The sequence below is a fragment of the Haliotis asinina genome, chromosome 2 (genome assembly GCF_037392515.1).
Source record: "Haliotis asinina isolate JCU_RB_2024 chromosome 2, JCU_Hal_asi_v2, whole genome shotgun sequence".
NCBI lineage: Eukaryota > Metazoa > Mollusca > Gastropoda > Lepetellida > Haliotidae > Haliotis > Haliotis asinina.
In genome coordinates this window covers 10,394,307-10,415,669 of record NC_090281.1, presented here as the reverse complement: position 1 = coordinate 10,415,669, position 21,363 = coordinate 10,394,307, and the positions used below count along the sequence as shown (strand labels likewise).

Genomic DNA, 21,363 nt, shown 5'->3' with positions numbered 1-21,363 from the left:
TTTGATAAGATATTTAATATCAGCGAAATTACAATTGCGGACAGCGCAATAGCTACCACTTCAGCTGTTAAAAGAATGTATCACAAGAAAAGAATTGAAGTGGCAGCTCTAACAGTAGTAGATTAATGAAAAGGCAGAATGACACTGATTGAAACGTCCGTACAATATCTATGGAAATGTCACAGCACTGGTTCCAAGAAAGACTGTATTTCACCTGCATGAATCTCTAACTTGATTTCCTTCAGGTATTCACCTTCTGGTCCCATCATGTCCGACTGATTTTGATTCACCTTTCCTTCCAACAATCTGAACAAACACTTCCGAACAACAGTCCTCTGCTTCACATTATACTGAGAGACACAAGACTCTATCTCCTTATCACAGGTCATGACTTCAAATAAGTTCTTCTCCTTCTTCCATTCCAGCTTCACATGAAAAATGAATGTGTCCCAATCCTGCCTTTTACTCTTAATCCTCTCCCTGTTCTTCTTTGCCCAAGCAGTCACAAACAGTTCCGGCACCTTAATTAACTTCACACTGTCTGACACCTCCTTCTCTACACTCTTCACTTCCTCGACCAATGAAGCTGACTGTTCAGCCCAACTAAGAGGCGGTGTAGATGTGTCTTCCTTCATCCTGGATTTCTTATCTGCCACTGGAGTGCTCTCATGATCTTTCACAACAGCATCTGTCAACTTCCGCTTTTTGTCCGTAGAACTCTCCTCTGTATTCTCCTCTATATCTGAATGCACTGTTTCCATATCCGAGTCGTCAGTATCCTCAGAATCCTCAGAATCAATCTCCACAACATCCTTCACAACTTCCTGCTCAACCTCTACATTCCGTTTAGAAACAGAAACCTGATCAGTCTTAGGACACTTGGATCTAACATGTCCATGTGCGTGGCATTTCAAACAGACCGGCATCCTGCCTGGGGCAGTAATAAGCATGCTCTGCTTATCACCAAACTTGACAATATGAGGTATTCTCTCCTTCTCCTCCTCCAATAATTCCATACGCACAATCCGAACTCCAGAATAGATGCAAACACCATCAATCTCCTCAAACTCCCTCTTCACCTCTAACACTCTTCCATATCGAGAGAAATAGTGCTTTAAGAAAGCACTATTTACAGTGGCGTGCAACCAATGCACCCTCAAGGAAACCATGTACTTCCCATAGCTGTAAAAATAAATCTTCTCTTGCTCAACAGAAACACACTGTACATCCAAAAGCCTTTTTGCACTGTTAAGATCCTTCATTGTGATGTAAACGTTCCCGTACCGTTCTGTTTTCCACACAGCTTGACAATCGCTCACGTTAAACTCCGGCACATTCTTCTTAAGGTAAGCAAGTAACTCCCTTGTAGAAGAAACCTTGACCGTCAAATAAATCCTCAGAGTTCGACCGACAACATCCTGGTCAATAAACTCCACTGGAATTGGCCCTTCATTAACTGCGGCGGTGTAACTCATGATGGCAAAGTGAGGAGACCACTTAAGATCACACAACTACAAAGTAGATGATGCCTCACGTAGATCTGTGAAATGAAGAGCAGCAGTCAAATATAATCACAATAACATCAAAAGGCCATAAAGATCTAGAGTCTCTGAACACTCCGTAAGGAGATGACCGGGTCAGGGTTTTTGGCTAAGATACTACACTTTGATCTTAGCCAAAAGGCCGAGAAGCGATGCCGGTTGTCGGCTTGCGCCGGCAAAATACCTCTATACCCACAGCATCTCATTAAGGGGCTGGATATTTACATTCCCTCTTTCAAAATATTCACCTCCAAAATTACACGCACGAAAACACGCAATTTCGGACCACGGGCGAGGGCCACGGCCAAAATGACCTTCTTTGTGGTGAAATACGACAATTTGTGTCAAGGCAGCAAAATGTGTAAATAACCTTATTTATTTCTTTGAAGAAACAGCGCTTGCGCTAAAACGTCGGGCCGACGTAGGAAAAACGTCCTGCAGCTAGGGCCATGAGCCTGTGGATCGGCGCTTAATGAACGAGGCGTGGGGACAGCAATTGGAAGAGTTTCTGCAGTCCCGACTTTGAGAAAGTCGCGCCCAGACAAGCGTGAAAAAAAAAACACAGCAACTGACCGCGTGGACTAAATCCACTAAACTTAAATACATTTCACGTATCAAAACAATGTTAGGGTAGGTGAATTTTAGTTAGAAATGTTGTTTTAATTAAGAAATGGAATGAAAGTTAAACAAACTTTGAAATTTCAATGTAAACTGACCCGGGAGAAACGCGCCGAGGCTTCTGGTACTTCCTTACCACTTGAAAACACTTTCTAGGGTTAGCTGGCGCTTAAGACGTGTGTTATCGACGGGGCAGAATGTGGTTGTGAGGGTGTGATTGTCTACGACGTAATTTCCGGCGTGCGACATCATGGCCGACGTCCTTGGATACGGGGACACAAAACAACTGCAAGTGGAAAATAAATCACTTTGAGGAACTTCCCGGGGCTTGGTTTGGACGGAGTACAATGTGGTTGAGTGGATGGGTCCATTTCTACAGTTTGGCTGTGGTTGCATGGTGCCTCCAGTGAAACGGACGCGCGAAAAGGGAGGGGACGGCGCAAAGTGAGATGAAAAAAGTGAAATGAAATGTGAAAAAGAGAGGGCTAAGTTAAGGGTTCTATTTTTTAATTTGTATTATGAGTGGTGGGCCATTCCCGGAGGTACTGCAATACCGGGTCAACCCGTGATGAGGGCGGAGCAAGCTCCGTGGCACCTCATCCCGTTGCAAAAATCAGTTTAATATCGATGTCTCCAATAGGAGACGTATCAGATATTAAGCTGATAAGAACAGATACTACACTTTGATCTTAGCCAAAAGGCCGAGAAGCGATGCCGGTTGTCGGCTTGCGCCGGCAAAATACCTCTATACCCACAGCATCTCATTAAGGGGCTGGATATTTACATTCCCTCTTTCAAAATATTCACCTCCAAAATTACACGCACGAAAACACGCAATTTCGGACCACGGGCGAGGGCCACGGCCAAAATGACCTTCTTTGTGGTGAAATACGACAATTTGTGTCAAGGCAGCAAAATGTGTAAATAACCTTATTTATTTCTTTGAAGAAACAGCGCTTGCGCTAAAACGTCGGGCCGACGTAGGAAAAACGTCCTGCAGCTAGGGCCATGAGCCTGTGGATCGGCGCTTAATGAACGAGGCGTGGGGACAGCAATTGGAAGAGTTTCTGCAGTCCCGACTTTGAGAAAGTCGCGCCCAGACAAGCGTGAAAAAAAAAACACAGCAACTGACCGCGTGGACTAAATCCACTAAACTTAAATACATTTCACGTATCAAAACAATGTTAGGGTAGGTGAATTTTAGTTAGAAATGTTGTTTTAATTAAGAAATGGAATGAAAGTTAAACAAACTTTGAAATTTCAATGTAAACTGACCCGGGAGAAACGCGCCGAGGCTTCTGGTACTTCCTTACCACTTGAAAACACTTTCTAGGGTTAGCTGGCGCTTAAGACGTGTGTTATCGACGGGGCAGAATGTGGTTGTGAGGGTGTGATTGTCTACGACGTAATTTCCGGCGTGCGACATCATGGCCGACGTCCTTGGATACGGGGACACAAAACAACTGCAAGTGGAAAATAAATCACTTTGAGGAACTTCCCGGGGCTTGGTTTGGACGGAGTACAATGTGGTTGAGTGGATGGGTCCATTTCTACAGTTTGGCTGTGGTTGCATGGTGCCTCCAGTGAAACGGACGCGCGAAAAGGGAGGGGACGGCGCAAAGTGAGATGAAAAAAGTGAAATGAAATGTGAAAAAGAGAGGGCTAAGTTAAGGGTTCTATTTTTTAATTTGTATTATGAGTGGTGGGCCATTCCCGGAGGTACTGCAATACCGGGTCAACCCGTGATGAGGGCGGAGCAAGCTCCGTGGCACCTCATCCCGTTGCAAAAATCAGTTTAATATCGATGTCTCCAATAGGAGACGTATCAGATATTAAGCTGATAAGAACAGATACTACACTTTGATCTTAGCCAAAAGGCCGAGAAGCGATGCCGGTTGTCGGCTTGCGCCGGCAAAATACCTCTATACCCACAGCATCTCATTAAGGGGCTGGATATTTACATTCCCTCTTTCAAAATATTCACCTCCAAAATTACACGCACGAAAACACGCAATTTCGGACCACGGGCGAGGGCCACGGCCAAAATGACCTTCTTTGTGGTGAAATACGACAATTTGTGTCAAGGCAGCAAAATGTGTAAATAACCTTATTTATTTCTTTGAAGAAACAGCGCTTGCGCTAAAACGTCGGGCCGACGTAGGAAAAACGTCCTGCAGCTAGGGCCATGAGCCTGTGGATCGGCGCTTAATGAACGAGGCGTGGGGACAGCAATTGGAAGAGTTTCTGCAGTCCCGACTTTGAGAAAGTCGCGCCCAGACAAGCGTGAAAAAAAAAACACAGCAACTGACCGCGTGGACTAAATCCACTAAACTTAAATACATTTCACGTATCAAAACAATGTTAGGGTAGGTGAATTTTAGTTAGAAATGTTGTTTTAATTAAGAAATGGAATGAAAGTTAAACAAACTTTGAAATTTCAATGTAAACTGACCCGGGAGAAACGCGCCGAGGCTTCTGGTACTTCCTTACCACTTGAAAACACTTTCTAGGGTTAGCTGGCGCTTAAGACGTGTGTTATCGACGGGGCAGAATGTGGTTGTGAGGGTGTGATTGTCTACGACGTAATTTCCGGCGTGCGACATCATGGCCGACGTCCTTGGATACGGGGACACAAAACAACTGCAAGTGGAAAATAAATCACTTTGAGGAACTTCCCGGGGCTTGGTTTGGACGGAGTACAATGTGGTTGAGTGGATGGGTCCATTTCTACAGTTTGGCTGTGGTTGCATGGTGCCTCCAGTGAAACGGACGCGCGAAAAGGGAGGGGACGGCGCAAAGTGAGATGAAAAAAGTGAAATGAAATGTGAAAAAGAGAGGGCTAAGTTAAGGGTTCTATTTTTTAATTTGTATTATGAGTGGTGGGCCATTCCCGGAGGTACTGCAATACCGGGTCAACCCGTGATGAGGGCGGAGCAAGCTCCGTGGCACCTCATCCCGTTGCAAAAATCAGTTTAATATCGATGTCTCCAATAGGAGACGTATCAGATATTAAGCTGATAAGAACAGATACTACACTTTGATCTTAGCCAAAAGGCCGAGAAGCGATGCCGGTTGTCGGCTTGCGCCGGCAAAATACCTCTATACCCACAGCATCTCATTAAGGGGCTGGATATTTACATTCCCTCTTTCAAAATATTCACCTCCAAAATTACACGCACGAAAACACGCAATTTCGGACCACGGGCGAGGGCCACGGCCAAAATGACCTTCTTTGTGGTGAAATACGACAATTTGTGTCAAGGCAGCAAAATGTGTAAATAACCTTATTTATTTCTTTGAAGAAACAGCGCTTGCGCTAAAACGTCGGGCCGACGTAGGAAAAACGTCCTGCAGCTAGGGCCATGAGCCTGTGGATCGGCGCTTAATGAACGAGGCGTGGGGACAGCAATTGGAAGAGTTTCTGCAGTCCCGACTTTGAGAAAGTCGCGCCCAGACAAGCGTGAAAAAAAAAACACAGCAACTGACCGCGTGGACTAAATCCACTAAACTTAAATACATTTCACGTATCAAAACAATGTTAGGGTAGGTGAATTTTAGTTAGAAATGTTGTTTTAATTAAGAAATGGAATGAAAGTTAAACAAACTTTGAAATTTCAATGTAAACTGACCCGGGAGAAACGCGCCGAGGCTTCTGGTACTTCCTTACCACTTGAAAACACTTTCTAGGGTTAGCTGGCGCTTAAGACGTGTGTTATCGACGGGGCAGAATGTGGTTGTGAGGGTGTGATTGTCTACGACGTAATTTCCGGCGTGCGACATCATGGCCGACGTCCTTGGATACGGGGACACAAAACAACTGCAAGTGGAAAATAAATCACTTTGAGGAACTTCCCGGGGCTTGGTTTGGACGGAGTACAATGTGGTTGAGTGGATGGGTCCATTTCTACAGTTTGGCTGTGGTTGCATGGTGCCTCCAGTGAAACGGACGCGCGAAAAGGGAGGGGACGGCGCAAAGTGAGATGAAAAAAGTGAAATGAAATGTGAAAAAGAGAGGGCTAAGTTAAGGGTTCTATTTTTTAATTTGTATTATGAGTGGTGGGCCATTCCCGGAGGTACTGCAATACCGGGTCAACCCGTGATGAGGGCGGAGCAAGCTCCGTGGCACCTCATCCCGTTGCAAAAATCAGTTTAATATCGATGTCTCCAATAGGAGACGTATCAGATATTAAGCTGATAAGAACAGATACTTTTTTTTTTCTTTTTGATAAAATTTAATACATAAAAGAATTTTACAGGCGCGGACAGCGCGGTCGCTGCAGGGCGGCCTAAAAGAATATCACAACAAAGAGTTATGCCCTGCAGCGCTAACATAAAATGAACTAAAGAGGAAAAGAAGTGCCACATCCGGCTACATGCAAACTGAACAGTAATACTTTATACAATACATAAGGAAAAAAGTAAAAGAAGCAAACATAAATGAAACACACGTAAAATATACAAATAGGTTTGCCTTAGTCTGGCTTCAGAAACAAATGATTAATTCATACATTCAAGACATATGAACAAAACACACAACATGTACAGCTCAACTACTCATCACAAGCACATACATACTATATACAATTTTGCCATAATACATATAATACACATACAACATGCATAACATCAATATGTAGAATCACACGTATACAAACATAAAAAATGCCAATCTCTGGCAGCATGCAACATATAAGAACTTACATGTAAAACTAATACAAAAGGTGCCTTACTGGCTACATGCACAAACAAAATACATAAATATATACAATATAAAACATACTTTATATAAGAGGTTACACCAGAACGTTACATGCTTACACATGAAGTTATATACATAATTCTAATGAATGATTAGCATTGATTTTGCAAAAGATGGAAGAAAACAGCCAATATTTAGAAAAGATAGATAATGGAAAGCGACAAAAGTCAACCTTGACACGTGTCCTAAGGAAACACAGAAAACGCAACATGATATCATTCCCATTTAATTTTGTGTGCTCAAATTTATTAGAATTCCGAACAAGCCAAATGGTATACTTTGCCAAAGTTAAAAGGTAAATGCACATTGATTTTTGATAAGAATTTGGAATTTTGGGAACCAAATTAAATCGAATGACCTCGTTAGATCGTTTTAATAAACCAAATGACAATTGATCTAACCACTGGAAAACGATATCCCATAAAACATCCACACACGGGCAATAGATGAAGAGATGGTCAGAAGTCTCTATTGCTATACGACAGAGTGGACAGTTAGGAGAGACAGACATTCCCCGAGTATAGAGAGTATACCCCAAGGGGAGAGAATCATAGATGAGACGATAATTGACCGATTTCGAAAGTGGATCCACGAAGGAATTATGCAAATTAAGCCAAACCTGCCGAAAAGGAATACGTGGATACAACGTTTCAACTTTATTTTCAACAACAGTTTGTAATAAGCAAGAATAGAACTGTTTTGAAGTAAACCGAAACATATCTATCAGATAATTTGAATTAACAGCTTCAAACTGTCTTACAGCCAATAAGCACGTCTGATAGAATTGTGGCATCGTCTCAGAGTGTGGAAATAATAGTGAAGCAAAAGTAGAACAATAGTGGCGTAAAGACATTCCTAACCAATATTTTGCAAAAAATGTCCACTTAGCTGAGGAATTAAGTAAAAGATTTTGAATGTGCCTTAGATAAAAAGAATATAATTTTGATTGGATGTGTACTACACCCAAACCCCCATCTAAAGTAGATTTATAGCACACAGACCTCCGAATAGGTTCAGCAGTGGATTGCCAAATAAACCGAAAAGTCTCCCTCTGAAAAAGGTCGACATAATGTTTTGAATATATAGTTACTGCCCCACGGTACCAAAATTTAGATAAAGCCATAATATTGCACACAGTAGATTTACCAAAAATAGAAATTGAACGTCCCTTCGCACCGTTTAAAACTGAACGAAATTTAGATAATATAGGATGTAACTGATCGTCTACATTGACATTCTTGCCTGTTACAATTCCAACTATTTTTGACTGCTCAATCCAAGAAATACCGAAAGGGTGGTCCGATCTTGAACGCCATTTGCCAACAAAAATGCCATGAGTTTTTGCAAGATTCAATTTGGAGCCTGACGCTTTACCATAACAAGAATATGCTGCCAAAAGGTGGCCAATTGAAGCGTCAGTTGTACAAAAACCAAGCCCATCATCAGCAAAGGCAGATATTTTTGCTGAATCATCAATGCCTGGTAAAGAAAGCCCTATGATTTTTGAATTTTTTCTTATATAACAGAGTAAAGGCTCCAGTGCTAATACATACAGAGATGGAGACAAGCCACATCCCTGTCGGACAGACCTCGTTACAGGAAATGATTTTGAAATGTGTTGGTTAATTATAAGCGCACTAGATATGTCCTGATATAAAATTTTTACCCATTTTTTAAAATTTGGACCAAAGCCAAAAGCGTCCAGCACTTTAAACAAAAACTCATGAGAGACCCGATCAAATGCCTTCTCTTGGTCTAAACTGATAAAGGCACAAGGTAGATCTTTTTGATCCACATAATCCAACACATTGCGAATTAAATGGCAGTTATCTTGAATAGATCGGCCAGGAACAGCACAAGTTTGATCTAAATGCACGATACTACCTATAACATTGCCTAAACGTGTGCATAATAATTTAGAAATAATTTTGACATCAACATTTAATAAAGAAATGGGACGCCAGTTACGAACATTATCAGCATTATTAATGTCTTTACACAAGAGAGAAATATAAGAAGTTTTAGATGATTCAGGTAGGGAAGTTTCCTGAAAAGACAACTGAATAACACGGAGAAGTACATCACCAAGAACATCAAAATTATAAACATAAAACTCCTTAGTAAGCCCGTCCGGACCCGGAGACTTATTATTCTCCATAGCCTTAAGGGTCTTTAGAATTTCATCACGAGTTATCTCCCCTTCCAGTGAAGCCGAATCATCCGAATGAAGCGCCGGTAAATCAGCAAGGAATTGATTGCAAATTTCCTCATCAATGGGCTCATAGCCAAACAATTCGCTATAAAAATCAACAAAAACGCCCATGATTTCACGAGAGGTACTTACTTTATTGCCAAACGAATCTAAAATTGAAGAAATAGTTTTCTTTTTACCTCTCTGTGCTTCCTTGCGTAAGAAATAACTGGAAGGTTTTTCACCATTTTCAAGGTCCTTAGCCTTGGAACGAACTAGACGACCTTTAAATTCCAATATTTCCAAATCATTGAGTTGTTTCTTTACAGCCGCAATTTGGTCACAATAAAGCCCAGGACGTAGAGATTCAGCTTGACACAAGTTTCTGTATTGTTTAATTAAATCATTATGAAGAGATGCCCTTTGTGACTTACATACTTGAGCATACAATTTAACAAATGAACGAATTTCCAACTTGAAGGCATCCCACCAGTCTAAAGTAATAGAATTTAAGGGAGGAATATGATTTAAACAAAATCCCTGAAATAAAGCCTTGAATGAGTTATCTAATAATGAATTATTAAATTTGAAATACCCCGGGCCAAAACTTATGCCAGCAAAATCCCTTAGCTTAAATGACACATAGTCATGGTCAGAAAAGGAACAAGGAGATATATCTACAGTCTCAAGTGTACAGCGCAGAGTAGAAGAAATATAGAACCGGTCCAGACGAGATCCAACGCCGGCTGAGTTGCGCCAGGAAACCGCCACAGAACCAGGAAACTTGGAGCGATACACATCAAAAATAGAAAAATCAGAAACCCATTGTTTAATAATATTTGACCCAGCCTGAACCAAAGTCCTACCCCCAACTTTATCCAATTGCATATTTAAAACACAATTAAAATCCCCTCCTAAAATAATATACCTACTAGTAACTAAATACTTAGCAATAGTCCTAAAAAATTCAACTCGATCTGCATCAACATTCGGAGCATAAACATTTATAAATCTGACACCATGCCCATCAATAGATAAATCAACAACAAGTAGCCTTCCCTCCACATCAAAATAAAAGAAATCAACAACGAAATTAACCTTAGAAGACACAATAAACCCTACCCCACGACTGAAATTACTCCCAAAGCTCCAGAATGCTTTCCCCTGAAATTTAGATTCGAACAATTTAGCTAACCTTAGATTGTAAACATGAGTCTCTTGAAGAAATAAAAAATCAATGCTATCATTAACAAAAGAATCAGCAAGTAAATCTAACTTTGAAGAATTATTAAGAAGACCATTACAGTTGATTGAGACAAAATTATACATGATGTGTGATGAGTAGGAAATGACAGAAGCGTACGTAAAATATATTGCAGCTATACACATATTATTTACTAGATTCACATGTAAAAACAAACATCAAAAAGACAAAATGACAACATGAAACATTCCATAAATTAAACCATAAATATTCAAGCAACACAGTGCACTTAATTCTTACCCGTAAAAGGCCCAAAACCTTCAAAAAACAATGAAAACCAAGTAATATGCAAATGAGCTGTGGCCAAGTTTTGTACAAAGCAAATACTTCAAAGACAAAATTTACCCATAATGCATCAGTTACTAATTCCAACCAAGTGAAAGAAACCCTCTTAAAATACACAATAGTATAAACATTAATCGAAAGATCCGAACACTCCCCACACAGGGAGAACCATGCAAACAATGTTAATTTCAGTAGTCTAGCTCGTTTAGCGATGGACATTGCTTGGTCGTTATCTGAAGTTCGCTCACACACTTGCGCACTTTACGGGGGGTCCCGCTTACTGGCTATCACTCGCTCAGCACGATGAGGTCCCGTCGGGGAACGCGTAACTGCAACAGCAGCGGCATCAGCCACACCCAAAGGAATGGACGATAGCCTTTGTTTTTTCCCCGACGAGGACCCACGTGTCACTGATCTCGAACGATGTTTCGATCTATTCACTTCCTGCCATGACTGGGAACTTATACTAGCTAATAGATTATCAGTGTCCTGAGAATCCATCAATTCAAGAGCAGGCACTGAGGCAGCTGCAGCATAGCTTTTAGCAACACCCTGCTTTTCAACGTCTTTATCTGCGTCACTCTCTTCCTGACTCTGGCCCTGACTCTGAATAACCATTACATTCTCAGATTCATCTACCTCATTCTCTCTATCAGCCATCACGTGACCTGGCTCACTATGTACAGCAACAACATTATCAGGCGCTTCCTTAGATTGCTCCTCCACACCCTTTTCACTAATGTCTTTTTGCTGATCACGATTGGCATATCTCCTTGGGCATTCAGATCGTGTATGTCCCAAATGGTAGCATCGTAAACAAACAGGCAGCCTACCTGGTGCTGTTATCAGCATACTCATTCTGTCTCCCAGCCTGACGATATAAGGAATGGTGGCAGCCTTGTCACAATCTGTCTGGAGTTGCACAATCCTGACGCCAGTCTGCATGGGTTCCCCTCCCACAATCATGGTCTCGGATGACACTGAAATAACGGTTCCAAAACGGGAAAAGAAATCCCTGAGAAAAGCATCGGACACAATGTCATGCAACCAGTGCACCCGCAAGTCCATAATCTCTTTTTCATAAGGGGTGAAATCCACTTTCACCCCCCTGTAAACCACAGAACCAGCAGTTAATAAGAGTCTCACTCTGTTTTCGTGCTTAAGGGTTACATACCATACACCAGATGATTCCGTCTTCCAGATCGACAGTACCTCTTTTGCACGGATTCCTGGGTTCGATACCGACTGAATGATATCTAGTATTGCCTCCCTGTCAAAGTTTCTGATTACTGACTTCACACGTACCGTTAATGCAGCTTTCCTTTTATCCAGGAACTTGGTCGGCACTGGAGGCAGGACTGTGGCAGCACTGTAAGCCATGGTGACAGCAAGTGGGGGGAGACCAAAGGTCACACAAACACTATGTGTCTGATGCCCGCCCGTAGATCTGGAAAGAAAAATTCAATCAACAATGTTCAATATCACCTTAATGATATACCGTAAAGATCGCTTCCACTGAACAATAGATCGCAAGCCAAAAGGCCGAGAAGCGATGCCGGTTGTCGGCTTGCGCCGGCAAAATACCTCTATACCCACAGCATCTCATTAAGGGGCTGGATATTTACATTCCCTCTTTCAAAATATTCACCTCCAAAATTACACGCACGAAAACACGCAATTTCGGACCACGGGCGAGGGCCACGGCCAAAATGACCTTCTTTGTGGTGAAATACGACAATTTGTGTCAAGGCAGCAAAATGTGTAAATAACCTTATTTATTTCTTTGAAGAAACAGCGCTTGCGCTAAAACGTCGGGCCGACGTAGGAAAAACGTCCTGCAGCTAGGGCCATGAGCCTGTGGATCGGCGCTTAATGAACGAGGCGTGGGGACAGCAATTGGAAGAGTTTCTGCAGTCCCGACTTTGAGAAAGTCGCGCCCAGACAAGCGTGAAAAAAAAAACACAGCAACTGACCGCGTGGACTAAATCCACTAAACTTAAATACATTTCACGTATCAAAACAATGTTAGGGTAGGTGAATTTTAGTTAGAAATGTTGTTTTAATTAAGAAATGGAATGAAAGTTAAACAAACTTTGAAATTTCAATGTAAACTGACCCGGGAGAAACGCGCCGAGGCTTCTGGTACTTCCTTACCACTTGAAAACACTTTCTAGGGTTAGCTGGCGCTTAAGACGTGTGTTATCGACGGGGCAGAATGTGGTTGTGAGGGTGTGATTGTCTACGACGTAATTTCCGGCGTGCGACATCATGGCCGACGTCCTTGGATACGGGGACACAAAACAACTGCAAGTGGAAAATAAATCACTTTGAGGAACTTCCCGGGGCTTGGTTTGGACGGAGTACAATGTGGTTGAGTGGATGGGTCCATTTCTACAGTTTGGCTGTGGTTGCATGGTGCCTCCAGTGAAACGGACGCGCGAAAAGGGAGGGGACGGCGCAAAGTGAGATGAAAAAAGTGAAATGAAATGTGAAAAAGAGAGGGCTAAGTTAAGGGTTCTATTTTTTAATTTGTATTATGAGTGGTGGGCCATTCCCGGAGGTACTGCAATACCGGGTCAACCCGTGATGAGGGCGGAGCAAGCTCCGTGGCACCTCATCCCGTTGCAAAAATCAGTTTAATATCGATGTCTCCAATAGGAGACGTATCAGATATTAAGCTGATAAGAACAGATACTACACTTTGATCTTAGCCAAAAGGCCGAGAAGCGATGCCGGTTGTCGGCTTGCGCCGGCAAAATACCTCTATACCCACAGCATCTCATTAAGGGGCTGGATATTTACATTCCCTCTTTCAAAATATTCACCTCCAAAATTACACGCACGAAAACACGCAATTTCGGACCACGGGCGAGGGCCACGGCCAAAATGACCTTCTTTGTGGTGAAATACGACAATTTGTGTCAAGGCAGCAAAATGTGTAAATAACCTTATTTATTTCTTTGAAGAAACAGCGCTTGCGCTAAAACGTCGGGCCGACGTAGGAAAAACGTCCTGCAGCTAGGGCCATGAGCCTGTGGATCGGCGCTTAATGAACGAGGCGTGGGGACAGCAATTGGAAGAGTTTCTGCAGTCCCGACTTTGAGAAAGTCGCGCCCAGACAAGCGTGAAAAAAAAAACACAGCAACTGACCGCGTGGACTAAATCCACTAAACTTAAATACATTTCACGTATCAAAACAATGTTAGGGTAGGTGAATTTTAGTTAGAAATGTTGTTTTAATTAAGAAATGGAATGAAAGTTAAACAAACTTTGAAATTTCAATGTAAACTGACCCGGGAGAAACGCGCCGAGGCTTCTGGTACTTCCTTACCACTTGAAAACACTTTCTAGGGTTAGCTGGCGCTTAAGACGTGTGTTATCGACGGGGCAGAATGTGGTTGTGAGGGTGTGATTGTCTACGACGTAATTTCCGGCGTGCGACATCATGGCCGACGTCCTTGGATACGGGGACACAAAACAACTGCAAGTGGAAAATAAATCACTTTGAGGAACTTCCCGGGGCTTGGTTTGGACGGAGTACAATGTGGTTGAGTGGATGGGTCCATTTCTACAGTTTGGCTGTGGTTGCATGGTGCCTCCAGTGAAACGGACGCGCGAAAAGGGAGGGGACGGCGCAAAGTGAGATGAAAAAAGTGAAATGAAATGTGAAAAAGAGAGGGCTAAGTTAAGGGTTCTATTTTTTAATTTGTATTATGAGTGGTGGGCCATTCCCGGAGGTACTGCAATACCGGGTCAACCCGTGATGAGGGCGGAGCAAGCTCCGTGGCACCTCATCCCGTTGCAAAAATCAGTTTAATATCGATGTCTCCAATAGGAGACGTATCAGATATTAAGCTGATAAGAACAGATACTACACTTTGATCTTAGCCAAAAGGCCGAGAAGCGATGCCGGTTGTCGGCTTGCGCCGGCAAAATACCTCTATACCCACAGCATCTCATTAAGGGGCTGGATATTTACATTCCCTCTTTCAAAATATTCACCTCCAAAATTACACGCACGAAAACACGCAATTTCGGACCACGGGCGAGGGCCACGGCCAAAATGACCTTCTTTGTGGTGAAATACGACAATTTGTGTCAAGGCAGCAAAATGTGTAAATAACCTTATTTATTTCTTTGAAGAAACAGCGCTTGCGCTAAAACGTCGGGCCGACGTAGGAAAAACGTCCTGCAGCTAGGGCCATGAGCCTGTGGATCGGCGCTTAATGAACGAGGCGTGGGGACAGCAATTGGAAGAGTTTCTGCAGTCCCGACTTTGAGAAAGTCGCGCCCAGACAAGCGTGAAAAAAAAAACACAGCAACTGACCGCGTGGACTAAATCCACTAAACTTAAATACATTTCACGTATCAAAACAATGTTAGGGTAGGTGAATTTTAGTTAGAAATGTTGTTTTAATTAAGAAATGGAATGAAAGTTAAACAAACTTTGAAATTTCAATGTAAACTGACCCGGGAGAAACGCGCCGAGGCTTCTGGTACTTCCTTACCACTTGAAAACACTTTCTAGGGTTAGCTGGCGCTTAAGACGTGTGTTATCGACGGGGCAGAATGTGGTTGTGAGGGTGTGATTGTCTACGACGTAATTTCCGGCGTGCGACATCATGGCCGACGTCCTTGGATACGGGGACACAAAACAACTGCAAGTGGAAAATAAATCACTTTGAGGAACTTCCCGGGGCTTGGTTTGGACGGAGTACAATGTGGTTGAGTGGATGGGTCCATTTCTACAGTTTGGCTGTGGTTGCATGGTGCCTCCAGTGAAACGGACGCGCGAAAAGGGAGGGGACGGCGCAAAGTGAGATGAAAAAAGTGAAATGAAATGTGAAAAAGAGAGGGCTAAGTTAAGGGTTCTATTTTTTAATTTGTATTATGAGTGGTGGGCCATTCCCGGAGGTACTGCAATACCGGGTCAACCCGTGATGAGGGCGGAGCAAGCTCCGTGGCACCTCATCCCGTTGCAAAAATCAGTTTAATATCGATGTCTCCAATAGGAGACGTATCAGATATTAAGCTGATAAGAACAGATACTACACTTTGATCTTAGCCAAAAGGCCGAGAAGCGATGCCGGTTGTCGGCTTGCGCCGGCAAAATACCTCTATACCCACAGCATCTCATTAAGGGGCTGGATATTTACATTCCCTCTTTCAAAATATTCACCTCCAAAATTACACGCACGAAAACACGCAATTTCGGACCACGGGCGAGGGCCACGGCCAAAATGACCTTCTTTGTGGTGAAATACGACAATTTGTGTCAAGGCAGCAAAATGTGTAAATAACCTTATTTATTTCTTTGAAGAAACAGCGCTTGCGCTAAAACGTCGGGCCGACGTAGGAAAAACGTCCTGCAGCTAGGGCCATGAGCCTGTGGATCGGCGCTTAATGAACGAGGCGTGGGGACAGCAATTGGAAGAGTTTCTGCAGTCCCGACTTTGAGAAAGTCGCGCCCAGACAAGCGTGAAAAAAAAAACACAGCAACTGACCGCGTGGACTAAATCCACTAAACTTAAATACATTTCACGTATCAAAACAATGTTAGGGTAGGTGAATTTTAGTTAGAAATGTTGTTTTAATTAAGAAATGGAATGAAAGTTAAACAAACTTTGAAATTTCAATGTAAACTGACCCGGGAGAAACGCGCCGAGGCTTCTGGTACTTCCTTACCACTTGAAAACACTTTCTAGGGTTAGCTGGCGCTTAAGACGTGTGTTATCGACGGGGCAGAATGTGGTTGTGAGGGTGTGATTGTCTACGACGTAATTTCCGGCGTGCGACATCATGGCCGACGTCCTTGGATACGGGGACACAAAACAACTGCAAGTGGAAAATAAATCACTTTGAGGAACTTCCCGGGGCTTGGTTTGGACGGAGTACAATGTGGTTGAGTGGATGGGTCCATTTCTACAGTTTGGCTGTGGTTGCATGGTGCCTCCAGTGAAACGGACGCGCGAAAAGGGAGGGGACGGCGCAAAGTGAGATGAAAAAAGTGAAATGAAATGTGAAAAAGAGAGGGCTAAGTTAAGGGTTCTATTTTTTAATTTGTATTATGAGTGGTGGGCCATTCCCGGAGGTACTGCAATACCGGGTCAACCCGTGATGAGGGCGGAGCAAGCTCCGTGGCACCTCATCCCGTTGCAAAAATCAGTTTAATATCGATGTCTCCAATAGGAGACGTATCAGATATTAAGCTGATAAGAACAGATACTACACTTTGATCTTAGCCAAAAGGCCGAGAAGCGATGCCGGTTGTCGGCTTGCGCCGGCAAAATACCTCTATACCCACAGCATCTCATTAAGGGGCTGGATATTTACATTCCCTCTTTCAAAATATTCACCTCCAAAATTACACGCACGAAAACACGCAATTTCGGACCACGGGCGAGGGCCACGGCCAAAATGACCTTCTTTGTGGTGAAATACGACAATTTGTGTCAAGGCAGCAAAATGTGTAAATAACCTTATTTATTTCTTTGAAGAAACAGCGCTTGCGCTAAAACGTCGGGCCGACGTAGGAAAAACGTCCTGCAGCTAGGGCCATGAGCCTGTGGATCGGCGCTTAATGAACGAGGCGTGGGGACAGCAATTGGAAGAGTTTCTGCAGTCCCGACTTTGAGAAAGTCGCGCCCAGACAAGCGTGAAAAAAAAAACACAGCAACTGACCGCGTGGACTAAATCCACTAAACTTAAATACATTTCACGTATCAAAACAATGTTAGGGTAGGTGAATTTTAGTTAGAAATGTTGTTTTAATTAAGAAATGGAATGAAAGTTAAACAAACTTTGAAATTTCAATGTAAACTGACCCGGGAGAAACGCGCCGAGGCTTCTGGTACTTCCTTACCACTTGAAAACACTTTCTAGGGTTAGCTGGCGCTTAAGACGTGTGTTATCGACGGGGCAGAATGTGGTTGTGAGGGTGTGATTGTCTACGACGTAATTTCCGGCGTGCGACATCATGGCCGACGTCCTTGGATACGGGGACACAAAACAACTGCAAGTGGAAAATAAATCACTTTGAGGAACTTCCCGGGGCTTGGTTTGGACGGAGTACAATGTGGTTGAGTGGATGGGTCCATTTCTACAGTTTGGCTGTGGTTGCATGGTGCCTCCAGTGAAACGGACGCGCGAAAAGGGAGGGGACGGCGCAAAGTGAGATGAAAAAAGTGAAATGAAATGTGAAAAAGAGAGGGCTAAGTTAAGGGTTCTATTTTTTAATTTGTATTATGAGTGGTGGGCCATTCCCGGAGGTACTGCAATACCGGGTCAACCCGTGATGAGGGCGGAGCAAGCTCCGTGGCACCTCATCCCGTTGCAAAAATCAGTTTAATATCGATGTCTCCAATAGGAGACGTATCAGATATTAAGCTGATAAGAACAGATACTACACTTTGATCTTAGCCAAAAGGCCGAGAAGCGATGCCGGTTGTCGGCTTGCGCCGGCAAAATACCTCTATACCCACAGCATCTCATTAAGGGGCTGGATATTTACATTCCCTCTTTCAAAATATTCACCTCCAAAATTACACGCACGAAAACACGCAATTTCGGACCACGGGCGAGGGCCACGGCCAAAATGACCTTCTTTGTGGTGAAATACGACAATTTGTGTCAAGGCAGCAAAATGTGTAAATAACCTTATTTATTTCTTTGAAGAAACAGCGCTTGCGCTAAAACGTCGGGCCGACGTAGGAAAAACGTCCTGCAGCTAGGGCCATGAGCCTGTGGATCGGCGCTTAATGAACGAGGCGTGGGGACAGCAATTGGAAGAGTTTCTGCAGTCCCGACTTTGAGAAAGTCGCGCCCAGACAAGCGTGAAAAAAAAAACACAGCAACTGACCGCGTGGACTAAATCCACTAAACTTAAATACATTTCACGTATCAAAACAATGTTAGGGTAGGTGAATTTTAGTTAGAAATGTTGTTTTAATTAAGAAATGGAATGAAAGTTAAACAAACTTTGAAATTTCAATGTAAACTGACCCGGGAGAAACGCGCCGAGGCTTCTGGTACTTCCTTACCACTTGAAAACACTTTCTAGGGTTAGCTGGCGCTTAAGACGTGTGTTATCGACGGGGCAGAATGTGGTTGTGAGGGTGTGATTGTCTACGACGTAATTTCCGGCGTGCGACATCATGGCCGACGTCCTTGGATACGGGGACACAAAACAACTGCAAGTGGAAAATAAATCACTTTGAGGAACTTCCCGGGGCTTGGTTTGGACGGAGTACAATGTGGTTGAGTGGATGGGTCCATTTCTACAGTTTGGCTGTGGTTGCATGGTGCCTCCAGTGAAACGGACGCGCGAAAAGGGAGGGGACGGCGCAAAGTGAGATGAAAAAAGTGAAATGAAATGTGAAAAAGAGAGGGCTAAGTTAAGGGTTCTATTTTTTAATTTGTATTATGAGTGGTGGGCCATTCCCGGAGGTACTGCAATACCGGGTCAACCCGTGATGAGGGCGGAGCAAGCTCCGTGGCACCTCATCCCGTTGCAAAAATCAGTTTAATATCGATGTCTCCAATAGGAGACGTATCAGATATTAAGCTGATAAGAACAGATACTACACTTTGATCTTAGCCAAAAGGCCGAGAAGCGATGCCGGTTGTCGGCTTGCGCCGGCAAAATACCTCTATACCCACAGCATCTCATTAAGGGGCTGGATATTTACATTCCCTCTTTCAAAATATTCACCTCCAAAATTACACGCACGAAAACACGCAATTTCGGACCACGGGCGAGGGCCACGGCCAAAATGACCTTCTTTGTGGTGAAATACGACAATTTGTGTCAAGGCAGCAAAATGTGTAAATAACCTTATTTATTTCTTTGAAGAAACAGCGCTTGCGCTAAAACGTCGGGCCGACGTAGGAAAAACGTCCTGCAGCTAGGGCCATGAGCCTGTGGATCGGCGCTTAATGAACGAGGCGTGGGGACAGCAATTGGAAGAGTTTCTGCAGTCCCGACTTTGAGAAAGTCGCGCCCAGACAAGCGTGAAAAAAAAAACACAGCAACTGACCGCGTGGACTAAATCCACTAAACTTAAATACATTTCACGTATCAAAACAATGTTAGGGTAGGTGAATTTTAGTTAGAAATGTTGTTTTAATTAAGAAATGGAATGAAAGTTAAACAAACTTTGAAATTTCAATGTAAACTGACCCGGGAGAAACGCGCCGAGGCTTCTGGTACTTCCTTACCACTTGAAAACACTTTCTAGGGTTAGCTGGCGCTTAAGACGTGTGTTATCGACGGGGCAGAATGTGGTTGTGAGGGTGTGATTGTCTACGACGTAATTTCCGGCGTGCGACATCATGGCCGACGTCCTTGGATACGGGGACACAAAACAACTGCAAGTGGAAAATAAATCACTTTGAGGAACTTCCCGGGGCTTGGTTTGGACGGAGTACAATGTGGTTGAGTGGATGGGTCCATTTCTACAGTTTGGCTGTGGTTGCATGGTGCCTCCAGTGAAACGGACGCGCGAAAAGGGAGGGGACGGCGCAAAGTGAGATGAAAAAAGTGAAATGAAATGTGAAAAAGAGAGGGCTAAGTTAAGGGTTCTATTTTTTAATTTGTATTATGAGTGGTGGGCCATTCCCGGAGGTACTGCAATACCGGGTCAACCCGTGATGAGGGCGGAGCAAGCTCCGTGGCACCTCATCCCGTTGCAAAAATCAGTTTAATATCGATGTCTCCAATAGGAGACGTATCAGATATTAAGCTGATAAGAACAGATACTACACTTTGATCTTAGCCAAAAGGCCGAGAAGCGATGCCGGTTGTCGGCTTGCGCCGGCAAAATACCTCTATACCCACAGCATCTCATTAAGGGGCTGGATATTTACATTCCCTCTTTCAAAATATTCACCTCCAAAATTACACGCACGAAAACACGCAATTTCGGACCACGGGCGAGGGCCACGGCCAAAATGACCTTCTTTGTGGTGAAATACGACAATTTGTGTCAAGGCAGCAAAATGTGTAAATAACCTTATTTATTTCTTTGAAGAAACAGCGCTTGCGCTAAAACGTCGGGCCGACGTAGGAAAAACGTCCTGCAGCTAGGGCCATGAGCCTGTGGATCGGCGCTTAATGAACGAGGCGTGGGGACAGCAATTGGAAGAGTTTCTGCAGTCCCGACTTTGAGAAAGTCGCGCCCAGACAAGCGTGAAAAAAAAAACACAGCAACTGACCGCGTGGACTAAATCCACTAAACTTAAATACATTTCACGTATCAAAACAATGTTAGGGTAGGTGAATTTTAGTTAGAAATGTTGTTTTAATTAAGAAATGGAATGAAAGTTAAACAAACTTTGAAATTTCAATGTAAACTGACCCGGGAGAAACGCGCCGAGGCTTCTGGTACTTCCTTACCACTTGAAAACACTTTCTAGGGTTAGCTGGCGCTTAAGACGTGTGTTATCGACGGGGCAGAATGTGGTTGTGAGGGTGTGATTGTCTACGACGTAATTTCCGGCGTGCGACATCATGGCCGACGTCCTTGGATACGGGGACACAAAACAACTGCAAGTGGAAAATAAATCACTTTGAGGAACTTCCCGGGGCTTGGTTTGGACGGAGTACAATGTGGTTGAGTGGATGGGTCCATTTCTACAGTTTGGCTGTGGTTGCATGGTGCCTCCAGTGAAACGGACGCGCGAAAAGGGAGGGGACGGCGCAAAGTGA

General features: G+C 43.5%; 11 non-coding genes and 2 pseudogenes across 11 annotated transcripts; all 13 read right to left on the bottom strand.

The window, feature by feature from the left end:
- LOC137274861 (U2 spliceosomal RNA) overlaps positions 1–13 on the bottom strand; it is a 182-nt pseudogene extending 169 nt beyond the window's left edge.
- Positions 14–1,486: 1,473 nt separating this feature from the next.
- On the bottom strand, positions 1,487–1,695 carry LOC137274946 (U2 spliceosomal RNA; annotated as a pseudogene).
- Positions 1,696–2,679: 984 nt separating this feature from the next.
- Positions 2,680–2,872, bottom strand: LOC137275130 (U2 spliceosomal RNA). The gene has a single exon (XR_010956452.1). It is a non-coding gene; the product is annotated as a U2 spliceosomal RNA (small nuclear RNA).
- A 984-nt stretch (positions 2,873–3,856) lies between these two features.
- LOC137275118 (U2 spliceosomal RNA) lies at positions 3,857–4,049 on the bottom strand. Its single transcript, XR_010956441.1, has one exon. It is a non-coding gene; the product is annotated as a U2 spliceosomal RNA (small nuclear RNA).
- Positions 4,050–5,033: 984 nt separating this feature from the next.
- LOC137275107 (U2 spliceosomal RNA) lies at positions 5,034–5,226 on the bottom strand. Its single transcript, XR_010956430.1, has one exon. It is a non-coding gene; the product is annotated as a U2 spliceosomal RNA (small nuclear RNA).
- A 984-nt stretch (positions 5,227–6,210) lies between these two features.
- On the bottom strand, positions 6,211–6,395 carry LOC137274879 (U2 spliceosomal RNA). The gene has a single exon (XR_010956243.1). It is a non-coding gene; the product is annotated as a U2 spliceosomal RNA (small nuclear RNA).
- Positions 6,396–13,196: 6,801 nt separating this feature from the next.
- On the bottom strand, positions 13,197–13,389 carry LOC137275096 (U2 spliceosomal RNA). The gene has a single exon (XR_010956419.1). It is a non-coding gene; the product is annotated as a U2 spliceosomal RNA (small nuclear RNA).
- A 984-nt stretch (positions 13,390–14,373) lies between these two features.
- Positions 14,374–14,566, bottom strand: LOC137275084 (U2 spliceosomal RNA). Its single transcript, XR_010956408.1, has one exon. It is a non-coding gene; the product is annotated as a U2 spliceosomal RNA (small nuclear RNA).
- A 984-nt stretch (positions 14,567–15,550) lies between these two features.
- LOC137275072 (U2 spliceosomal RNA) lies at positions 15,551–15,743 on the bottom strand. The gene has a single exon (XR_010956397.1). It is a non-coding gene; the product is annotated as a U2 spliceosomal RNA (small nuclear RNA).
- A 984-nt stretch (positions 15,744–16,727) lies between these two features.
- Positions 16,728–16,920, bottom strand: LOC137275061 (U2 spliceosomal RNA). Its single transcript, XR_010956386.1, has one exon. It is a non-coding gene; the product is annotated as a U2 spliceosomal RNA (small nuclear RNA).
- A 984-nt stretch (positions 16,921–17,904) lies between these two features.
- On the bottom strand, positions 17,905–18,097 carry LOC137275049 (U2 spliceosomal RNA). Its single transcript, XR_010956375.1, has one exon. It is a non-coding gene; the product is annotated as a U2 spliceosomal RNA (small nuclear RNA).
- Positions 18,098–19,081: 984 nt separating this feature from the next.
- Positions 19,082–19,274, bottom strand: LOC137275036 (U2 spliceosomal RNA). Its single transcript, XR_010956363.1, has one exon. It is a non-coding gene; the product is annotated as a U2 spliceosomal RNA (small nuclear RNA).
- A 984-nt stretch (positions 19,275–20,258) lies between these two features.
- Positions 20,259–20,451, bottom strand: LOC137275024 (U2 spliceosomal RNA). Its single transcript, XR_010956352.1, has one exon. It is a non-coding gene; the product is annotated as a U2 spliceosomal RNA (small nuclear RNA).
- Positions 20,452–21,363: the final 912 nt, after the last annotated feature.